The following is an 11,844-nucleotide window of genomic DNA, read 5'->3' as shown; positions in this document are numbered from 1 at the left end:
AGAGTTCTCAGTGCTAACAGACAAGCAGCTCTGAGCGAAATAACAACAGAAATCAATGTGGTATGTACGACGAACGTATCCGTTAGGAGAGTGGGGCGAAATCTGGCGTTAATGGGTTATGGCAGTCGATGACTGACGCAAGTGCCTTTGCTAACAATACGACATCGCCTGCAGCATCTCTCCTGGGCTCGTGACCATATCGGTTGGACTCTGGACGTTTGGAAAACCGTGGCGTCGTCAGATGAGTCCCGATTTCAGTTGGTAATAGTTGATGGCACCGTTCGTGTGTGACGCAGACCCCACGAAGCCATGTTCCCAAGTTGTCAACGTGGCAGTGTTCAAGTTGGTGGTGGCTCCATAATGGTTTGGGCTGTGTTTACACGGAATAGACGCAGTCCATCTGGATGTTCGGCTACTTGGAGACAATTCGCAGCCATTCATGGATGTTATGTTCGCAAACATCGATGTAATTTTTATCGATGGCAATGAGTCATGTCACCAGACTAGAATCGTTCATCATTGGTTTGAGCAAGATTGTGGAGAATCTGAGAGAATGGTTTGGTCACCCAGATCGCCCGATATGAATCTCATCAAACATTTATGGGAGCTAGTCGAGACGTCAGTTTGAGCACAAAATCCTGCACCGGCAACACTTTCACAATTATGGACGGCTGTAGAGGCAGCAAGGTTCAACAATTCTGCAGGGGACTTCCAACGACTTTTTGAGTCCATGTTACGTCGAGTTGCTGCTCTGCGTCGTGCAAAACGAGATGCGGCAGGATATGAGGTGTCCCATGATTTTTGTCACCTGTGCATAAAATAAACCTCATTAACGTTCTACGTGTTTATTCTTCACCTATGAATCTTTATTTCTCAACATCTACAAGCTGGCGACAAACCCATTTCTTTCAATGATCAGTTTGTTGATGCCGTTACTTTTAATTGTTTGGCTTTGTTGATGGAGCCACAACCTCGCCTCTGCTTGCATTGCTTCATCACTACCAAAGTGGAGATCTCTGAAGTGTTCTGTAAGTTTTGGAATTAGATGAAAATCGGATGGGTCCAAGTTGGGACGGTGTGGATAATGATCAATGGCAGTGAACTCAAGGCGTCGGATTGTTGCAGGTGTCGCAGCGCTCGTGTGTTGTCTGGAAATGTCATGCTGCAGGAGAGTGTGCTCCACGTGTATTAGAGAAAGCTCTACAACTCGCGATTTGTGATGTGCTGTAAGAGCCTCGCTTTTTCGAGGTATTGCAGCGTAACACTTCCTATGAATCAACAGTTACAACTCGACATTGCTTAACGTGTTTCGTCTTCTAAATACTGACAAACACAGGCAAAATAATGTGATTATAGCGGATTCTACATCGCCCTTTTTCCACATGCGGCTATTTTGGGTTGAGAAGTGAAGGGAACTATGTTCAAAGTTCCATTAAATTGATAACTTCATTAGACAGCATAATTGCGTTTTAAAAAATGTAGCAGCGAATGTATTAGAACTCGCGACGTCTTACGTACAGTGCGTGATGCTTACTGTTACGCTACTACTTATCATGTAGCTACAGCAGCTCGAGAAGTCAAGAACAGATCCTCCAGAACTTCCGCATCCCACAATGCTGTGAGATAATGAGTATAGCCGGATCTAGACTTATGAGAGACAGACAGTTACAGCTTTTATTTTGCACTGCACGACGTTTTCAACAAACAAATAGCGCAATAGAGTAGCTCAAATGGAAAGGAACACTTCCTATTTAAATTTCTGCATCCTACACTGTTGGCAGTTCTGTGTAGGTGGCAGTTACGTGATTTTATTCCGGCGATTACAAGGTAGAGTCGAATGTATGCACTGGGTAGCCGATACAGCTAGTTCATGGCGATTCGGTCAACCAAGTAAATGAATGTACTGAACATGCTGCAAACCACTACAGGGAGCCTGTGTGTCAGAATTCTCATCGAGTGTGCCGCAACGGTGTTATGAAAGAAAAATGTGACACAAAGAAGAGGATGGTCTGTTGGATTGATGTTACATTCCTATGCTGGTGATCTGGGTTCGATTCCAACTTTTGCCGATGATTTTTAATAGGGAGAGAGAGATTCTATTCTCTTCTGGCTACGCCAAGTGAAGAAGGTATAATGGCATTGTGGTCTGAAATTCACATTAAACATGATATTCCTTCTCTACCAAGTAGACAATAGGTTGAACCACAATAAAGTCAGGAGTGGCGAAATGTGGGAACTCTGTCACCAGTAACTTTTCTTCTACTAGTTATTTATGTCTAGTGACGAAACAAACGCTATGTAGGGTCACAGGACACTTATTCCATCTTTTATTTGAGCTTCTGTATGTCGATGAAATTGGTTCTGAACTTGGAATGCAACTCAGACCACCCTTAATGCGTAATTTGATCCCTTCGTGACAATACAGCTCGACTACTATTTGTTGTTGGTTCAAAACGGCAGATTCCTCAACATATCCACATACTACGCGTGAATGGGTTCGAATCTAGGCCCAGCACTGAAGTTTTCATTATGTATTATCAAGCTGTAGCATGAGAACACTTATCTGCTGCTGGATAATAATTTTGATTTCTAATACATTTTCATTTGCTGGCAACACTGACGAAATCTGACGTTTTTGACTACCAGTGGGACACAGAACTATTTGAGAGATCACTGTAAGTTCAAGGATATTATTCCCAGCTGCTGGCAGAGAAAAATTCGGTAGCTAACATCTCTTTGTGTGTGGGGTTCGATTCCCAGTCAGTAATGAACTCTTCGTCGTATTATTTCTAGTTCAAACATGCTCACATGTCGCTGCTAGTGTAACAAACCCATATTTAACGTTCGTTTTCTCTAGAATATAACAGCGGTAGGTGCTGGGTTGGAGTCCTCGGAAGGAAAACATTAACGTTTCGTCTCGTCATTTCAGTTAAAACATCTAGCTACTGCCGAGAAAATCGGATATGTCACAGTTGATTGTGTCGCTGCTAGTGTAACAAACCCATATTTAACGTTCGTTTTCTCTAGAATATAACAGCGGTAGGTGCTGGGTTGGAGTCCTGGGAAGGAAAACATTAACGTTTCGTCTCGTCATTTCAGTTAAAACATCTAGCTACTGCCGAGAAAATCGGATATGTCACAGTTGATTGTGCTTCGATAACAATCCGATTAGCTTCTGGGTTCGAATCCCTGTTCAACGCAAAGCTTTACCTCACGGCATTTCAAGTAAGTTACTTGTGAATAAGCAATATTTAACATCTCTCGTCGTTTGTTAACAGGGTGCCGGGTAGGAATTCGCGTCCGTTAAAAATGTTTACGTTATGTAATTTAAAGTTGATGTTTGCTAACTGATACTCTCTGAAATTGAGGTATATTACTCTCTGTATGTCTAGTCAGGAATGTTTCCGTCAGTCACGAAATCTTAGTCTGCATGACCTGGGTTTGAATCCATATACAGAACGAGACGGTTCGTCGTGTCATTTGAAGTTCGTATATGTTCTCAACTACTTGCTCATGAATAATTTAAAGTTTTAATATAATTTTGTGTTAAATAACAAGTACGATATGTTACTTTGAAGAGGAAATCATGAATACGACGACCTTACTACGTGCATTACGTATCTGACGTAATAATGAGAGTGGTAACATTTCAGGTATGTCATTTATTGCAATAAATGTGAGCTTACAAGCCTTAAGGGCAGTCTTATCTGTGATAAGGCGTTCCCTGATATTTCTAGTATCGTGGTATGACTTTACATTTTGAGTTATTGCGATACAGAGCAGTTTTTTCTGGTGGTGACTTGTTGGAACCATTTTCAATAGTCAAACGACTGTACCAAGGAGCGAGTAGAGGACCTGCTAGACAGCTGCGTTATTCGGGTTGCATGCCAATCAGGCGAAATGCAATTCAGGTCGTCCGGATACTTTTGAGCATGACTGTATATAATGGTCCTGTAACCAAACGTTCATTCAGATCTCTTTGTTCGAGCCCAAGTACTTTCCTGGGTAGTATGTGACAGAAATTTTAACATGATGCATCTACCCATTCCTAAGCAAAATGGGTTTTAACATTTGGACGACAGTCGGATAACAGTTGACAGAAAAAAATATTTTTTTCGTGTGATATAATAACAAATTAGCAATTTTTAAATTTGCAAGACGCAATATTTACAAACGCTCAGGCGAAATCGTGACTAAACACTATCAAAATACGAAACATAATGCATGAATAACGAATTACACAAAACAGTTCGCCTTATCTTAACATTCACAACACTTTTACCAATGTCCACAGGCTCAGCTTAAGTACGCAAAAACACGTTTCACACACAAAACAACTTGTCACAGCTCAGGACTAGGCAAATAGTACATTGGTAAGACCAAAATCTGGCTTATGCCACGGATTTTACCTGAGGATACATTGCAATGTTTGCAAATAACATGGCATACTAATTTAGACCTGTGGCTGATTTCGACTGGCAGTCAGAGGAGATACACAATTGAAAATAAAACTTAAACTGCATATATAATTTAAATAACAACAAGGTTTGTGTAAATACACCTTAGAAAAATAAAAGAAAAACCCACTGAGGATGCCATTGCTGTGGTGAAACACGTTTGAATGTTAAAACAAAACAGTATTTTGCGTACTTGCAAACAGGCGGAGCGATCCTTAGTTCGTTATTATTTTCTGCTAGTGCGGGACAGAACTCGAAACTCCAATACGATACGTAATTAGCGATCGCAGTTCTCGTGAGTCCGTCCTTCGTACACAAAATAACTGCCTGCTTATGGTAAAATAATGGAAGTCCCTTATATGGTTGCAAAGACGAATTTAAGATAGAGAAAAAAAAACTATATGATTTGGTATTCTGCGAACACGAAAGAATCGCGCGATGGTTCACGATGACCGGCCATGTTCAGACATAAGTAAGGCTTGAAAGCTATTGCTGGAGTTCGCACTCCCGTGCAGCTGTAGGTGCTGACGCCGCTGCGGTAAATGTTCACTGCTTCGAAAGAGTGAGACTGTTTTCCGCTTTCTGCTCGTAATCGTGACTCATGGTCGACCGCAGAGTGGCGTACTACAGCAGTAGGGCACTCCCCCCTGCTCATGATACGTGTAACGCTGCCTGTGGCTGGTGGCGTTAGCAGCGTAGCGCAATTCAGCGTGGGATTCTGCGTGAAGTTCACGGCCTATGCCGCGAGTGCAGTTCGCTGCGCACGGCACCAAGCTCACGGCGCCATCTATATATGCCGTGGCGGGCTGGCGGTCGGCATTCAGTCGTCATCAGACGCCACTGTCTCTCATTGAAAGTTCGAGCCGCTCACCACAGCCAGCCAACATGCCTGACCCTTGCTGCGGAACTGGAGAATGTAAGTTAACTTTGCCTTGATGTATAATACAAATGACGACTAAGTGTCTCTTACATCTGTTGTCAGTGACTCAGAGCGGTTAACATAAATGACTGTCAAGAGTACTTAATCGTGTATAGCACTTTCTTATTACAAAAATGGCTCTGAGCACTATGGGACTTAACTTCTGAGGTCATCAGTCCCCTAGAACGTAGAACTACTTAAGCCTAACTAACCTAAGTACATCAGACACATCCATGCCCGAGGCATGATTCAAACCTGTAACCTGAGTGGTCGCGCGGTTCCGGACTGTACGGCTGGAACAGCTCGGCCACCCTGGCCGGCACTTTTTTATTCCTAATCCTCTGCGTCTTGGCGAAGTCAAAGAGAGTCGTCTTCTCTGGACAAACTAGGTTCTATTTCACCTGTCCCTAGTTCTAAAATTGCAGTGTATTCATGCCATCAGATGATGACAGTTTGTTGTGTTGATTCTCTTCAAGACGGTATCTGATGTCTGATAATTTTTGGGTTTAAACGCTCAGGGACCAATATCTACGTCTGAACTACTTTTCGAGAGGTGCTAGTCACTTTCCCAGTTATGTCTGATATTTCGAATATGTTTAATAAATCATTTCGCAATGCCTCACCAAGGCTATAAATATGTCACCATTTGTGCTGCCCTCTGCTATGAACATTCAAAGTTCCCTTTTATTCCAGCAAGGGTAATAAAAGTGTTCTCTGAAAAATGTTTATAGAAGAACTACTTTTCCTAGTATATTAACAATAAGTCAAAGCCTGCAATTTTCATTACCTAAAATACAGAGTAGCAGTAGTCACGCTTACTATCGTTACATGTTGTGACTCCTAAGTTATTGACACACAAAACTATTTTATTTATCACAGTAGCCAAAATATTCGTATTGATAGCATCCACAACTTGTATTTGTATTTAAAATACTTCTCATTCGTTGTTCAGTCTCAGTTGCAAATCTTTTTATTTTTTTAAAAATGAAGTTAAACCTTTCGATTACTGGATCATTTTCACATCTAAGTAGTTGCGTGAGCAACTTTCTTCTCTGTTCAAAAACTTGTACCACAGTACACTGGTATGAGTTTCTGGGTAGACGAGAAGCAACTGTTTAGATATGAAGATGATACAGACATGTTGCAACACGTAATTTTTTTTAAATGTGCTAGAGAGACTGAACAATAAATGGGAGTTGTTTTATTTATATTTAATTAGCAGTCGCAAACATCATGAGGCTGTCCTTTATGGACGAAAAAATTGTGTGCTTACAGATAATTAATAAAAGCCCACAGACCATACAATCGAATTTATTTGTAAATCGTTAGACCGACACATTTATTCTTTAACAATAAGTAAACAAGACTACTTCCTTTCACTCAACTTTTTAGACCTGTGATTTGATATTATGATAATTTTATGTACAGTACCAGTTATTCGTAGTGTACAGGATACGTCAAGCAAGCTGCATCTAGTACACCATTCCTATTTTAGAGTAACCTGTTTAGACTGTTAATTTCTTGGAACACCATCAGTGATAATACGGTTATAGTAGGAGGAACAAGTGATCTCTGTAGTCAGTGACGAATAAAATAGTCATTTGGTTTACCAGTTTGGCTGTAATCTCGAATGTGTTGCAGGAACTTGTTAGTCATGCGATGGCGGTTATATTCATGAGATTACATTTCAAACAGGTCGCTATGATTATTGTGAATAAAATCAAATGCTTATTCTGAAAAATGGCTGAGGGCGACTGCAGTAATAACGTGACATCTTTTTCGGTACTATTAACCGATGTTTATGCTGTTTAAGTGGGTGAACAGTGAAGCTTCAAATCTGACACATTCAGCAGTTTTTGATGTTGGGAAGGTAGTCTCAGATCTCCATGGCTTGATCTTTCCAGTGGTTACACACAGTATATTCTTACTGATCTAGTCTTAGCTACAAGTCATTTACCGCAAGCGCATCTTCATTTCACTAAACTACATGTTAACGTCAGCAATATATAAATCTCTTGAATTTCCTGTTTCCCGGGAATATCAAAGCTATGAAAATACTCGTAAAATTTGCTAAAGTTGTCAGTATTATCCCTGTGTTTTCTGAGTATGTTCTGAAGTTGTCTGTTTTGTTTTCCAGCTTGCCAGGAATCCCGCTGCAACTGCGGACCCTCCTGCACCTGCACAAACTGCGCATCTGGCACCAAGGGCTCTGCCACCTCCAAGTGAATGACTGTTTCCTTAAGTCCAACATGGTGAGCACCAATGCAAAAGCAAACGTTAGTTCTAATATCAGAGTTAATAGCGAATAGATTATGCACAGTATTCGAAACACACCTAATCTACAGTTTTCTTCAGTGGTATAGTAACATTTTTATAATTTTTTTTATTAAGAGACATTGACATTATGTACAAAATGAATTTCATCTTGATATGACTGCCATCGTTGGCATAGCCTAACTTAAATTATTTTCAAGTCCAAGTAGTGATATCAAATAATCGATACTAGCATAGAAAATACATATCGGAAGGCTTGATGCAAGAACGCCTTGAGATATTCTGACGTGATTCATAAGACATTTACAAGAGATTAGGTGCCTCTTTAGCAGACATGAATCAATTAGCTCACTGCAATGATTATTTCTATCGAGTCTCAGAGTACGTACTGAAATATTTTACCATATCTCTGCTTGTTTTCTGAAACCTGCTGCACACAGGTGAGGTGTAGAACTTGTGATCCACGAAGTAGAGATACAAAGCACAGGACCTTTTTCTTAAGCACAAAAGTTCCATGTTGATATACGCTTCTAACATTACTTTTCTAACCTCTCCATTGGCGGTCCTGAGATTAGGCACAAATCTTTATTATAGCCACATAACCATGCTCGTGCACCCTCTCATCGCCTCGTTTCAAATACTGTCAAGAGCAAACGCACACACGTCTTTCCACTCAGAAATATGTTCAGCTTTGGATACCAGCGACAGCTTCTTGATCAAAGATGTGAAATTTGAAGTACAATAGATACGCTACATCTTGTTATCAAATAGCTGTAAAAGTTCTTGTGCAACATGCACCTTACTACCTACTCTAGAGCGCTATTTCAGTGTTTACAATTATCAGCCAGGTATGACAATAGACATTTTATGAATCTCGAGATGCACTGCTGAGTTGTAACAGGTCGATGTAAGCCCACATGAAAGTATAACAGAAATGCTCGGACAAATTAAAAGGAAATCCTTGGAAGAAAGACGACATAGTTCTCACGAAACTCTTCTCAGTAGATTTAGCAATTCAGATAATCGGAATTCGAAGTAGACGGTGCAACTATTATGCTGTCACCATTGTATGTGTGTGCTCAAATGTGTGTGAAATCTTATGGGACTTAACTGCTAGGGTCATCAGTCCCTAAGCTTACACACTACTTTACCTAAATTATCTTAAGGACAAGCACACACACCGAGGGAGGACTCGAACCTCCGCCGGGACCAGCCGCACAGTCCATGACTGCAGCTCCCGAAACCGCTCGGCTAATCCCGCGCGGCCATTGTACGTCTCACGTAGGAGTTACGAGAGTAAGATCAGAGAGATGCTGGAATTTCAGAAAATTATCAAGCATTATCACTAAATAAAAGTGCAGATTTCCAACAGTATACTCTCTACGTTGTTTCAATTGTTGATCCCGAAAAAGTTCGATTTGACTCACATCTGAAATATGGAGAGAGATATCTCTCTACGCTGTTTCTTGCACTTCTCCATTGTTAACCTCAACACTTCCTGGTGATGTTTTCTAAAATGACCCTGGCTGAAACTCTGAGGCAGCAGACTTCTGCTGTTGCTTGGCTATTGGGTTTCCGAGTGTAAACATTTGGATATATGCTTTGTTTGTGAGTTGTGTAACCATGTATATGTTTTCCTTTTCGAAAGTGTTCACTTTGGTGTAACGAATTATTTCTTTTGTTACAGGTGCGACAACCGTCTTTCTGCATCTCACTCTATTTAAATTTCACTGCACTATTTAAATGTTTCTTGCTGCATTTATTCATCAAAATAAAATGCTAAAATTCTGTCTCTGTGTACCTTATTTGGTTCAAGTGCAGCTCCCAATCACCATTCCTTTTGCTATGTTACCACAATGCGAGCAAGTGAGATATTTGTCTCCAGATACATGAAAGATAAGAAGTTCGCTATAGTGCCATGCAGTAAACCAAGCCACCGCTGCAGGCAAAATTGAAATGTGGAGTGAGGTAGGGAGGAAGAGGCAGGTTACATTGAAAGATAATCACTCACATATGTCTGGGTAGTTTTTGTGGAAGTCCACAGCTTCAGATGGCAAGTACGCTGCTACAAGTCCCAATCCAAATCTGTTGGTAAATGCAGACAATCAGGATTCGCCCGGTAAGGTGAGGTGATAACAAAAGAGTGTAAGTGAGGGTTGCCTGTAGCATGGTTGCACCAAACAACGAGAATCTGAACGTTTCTGCTAAGAGATTACTTTCACAACTAATTTCCAGAGAAAATTTTGCAAACCCAGACCTCTGTCAAATTCCTGTAATTTCCAGTGTTTCCACCAGGCCTGTATATGTTTTGAAAAGACACAGCTCCTGAATAATTATAGACACTGTGTAGGGAATTAGTGCAAAAACTAAAAATTCTATGTTTGAAAGGTAAAAATCAAAATATTCTTGGAGTTTGAACACGTGTGTTAGGTTGCTAAAATCAACAGATTACTTTTTGTTAAAAATTATGTCGTCTGACACGTTTCGGGTTTAGCCCATGATCAGAACATTGGGCAAAATGAAACATGGTTCTCATGAATTCACAAGCGTAACAAATATTTGATATTGAGAGTAAAAATAATTAAAAAGACCCACAATTAAGTTTACATACCATATAAAATATCTTAACCCAAACTATTGTGTTGCTTAACTGCATCCCTGATTTTGATGCTTAACTGATGTCGAGGTTCTGTTTCAAAAACTGGCTACTATTACTGGCTTCCAGGTGGTATGGTTGCATGGTTGAAGTGGCATTAGAAACTTAAGTGACCAGAAGATGGACAAATTAATTACAAAAATAGTGTATGAAAAAGTGTAAATAAAAGAAACAAATTAAAAACATTAGGCAAAATTGTTAAAAACAAAAGTACGGGGTGATAAAAAAGTCAGTATTTGAAAACTTAACAAACCACGGAATAATGTAGATAGAGAGGTAAAAATTGACACACATGCTTGGAATGACATGGGGTTTTATTAGAACACAAAAAAACAAAGTTCACAAAATGTCCGACACATGGCGCTGGACAGCAAAACTGCTACCGTGACGGTTGAGAGGTAAGCCGATATGTTACAGAATCTCATCATCCCCAGTCTGGCTGATAAACACCTGCTGGAACGTACGATGTTTATGCAGGATGGCGCTAAACCCCATATTGCTAGACACGTGAAGGGTCTCTTGAGCGCGTCGTTTGGTGATGATCGTGTGCTCAGCCACCACTTTCGTCACGCTTGGCCTCCCAGGACCTCAGACCTCAGTCTATGCGATTATTGGCTTTGGGGTTATCTGAAGTTGCAAGTGTATCGTGATCGACCGACATCTCTAGGGATGCTGAAAGACAAAATCCGACGCCAATGCCTCACCATAACTCCGGACATGCATTACAGTGCTATTCACAACATTATTCCTCGACTACAGCTATTGTTGAGGAATGATGATGGACATATTGAGCATTTCCTGTAAACAACATCATTTTAGCATAATAAAGTAAGACAAAGCAAATTATTGCTATGCTGATCAGATGAAGCGCCATCTGATGGATATTTTTTGAACTTTTGTATTTTTTTGGTTCTAATAAAACCCCATGTCATTCCAAGCATGTCTGTCAGTCTGTACTTCTCTAACTACATTATTCCCTGATTTATTCAGTTTTCTAATTTATACTGACTTTTTGATCACCCGGTACATCGATTAATCAGGTGCTTCGTCTGAGCACTGATGGGAAGGGAATGAAGGGAGGATAGGGGGGGCAGCATACTGGGGCAGTCACAAATCAAATGTAGCTCATTCAGTTGAGACCTAACAATGTACAGCGTAGCTGAATCTAACTTTATACGTAAAATAATCACGTAAGGCTCTTTAGGGAATGCACATAACCAGGCAAGGTGAGGGAGGAGGGGAGGTATTACGTATGGGGAGAAGCAGCGCTTTTTCCTAAAATTTTCTAAATGGTACTCTCAGTATCGGCAGTTATTATGAGTAAGGATACACTTCACGTGCATGTAAACAAAGGGATAACATCGTTGTTATTGGATTAATAGAACGTAATCGAGAAATCAGGGGTCGATTGTGATCTGTGTCACAAAAGTTAGCTGAGTGTAATCAAGGGTTCTGATATTTATTAAATGAAAGGTTGGTTGCACTGGGTTAATTTATTCGCTGCCAAAATGTCAAAGTGACAACTGCACTTAGTATTT

General features: G+C 40.5%; 1 long non-coding RNA gene across 1 annotated transcript; it reads left to right on the top strand.

Moving 5' to 3' along the window:
• Positions 1-5,260: 5,260 nt before the first annotated feature.
• LOC126281278 (uncharacterized) lies at positions 5,261-9,439 on the top strand. The gene is made up of 3 exons (XR_007551242.1): positions 5,261-5,373; positions 7,514-7,628; positions 9,338-9,439. It is a non-coding gene; the product is annotated as an uncharacterized LOC126281278 (long non-coding RNA).
• Positions 9,440-11,844: the final 2,405 nt, after the last annotated feature.

Source organism: Schistocerca gregaria, chromosome 7 (assembly GCF_023897955.1).
Source record: "Schistocerca gregaria isolate iqSchGreg1 chromosome 7, iqSchGreg1.2, whole genome shotgun sequence".
In the NCBI taxonomy this organism is placed as follows: Eukaryota; Metazoa; Arthropoda; class Insecta; order Orthoptera; family Acrididae; genus Schistocerca; species Schistocerca gregaria.
This window is presented reverse-complemented; position numbering and strand designations above follow the sequence as displayed.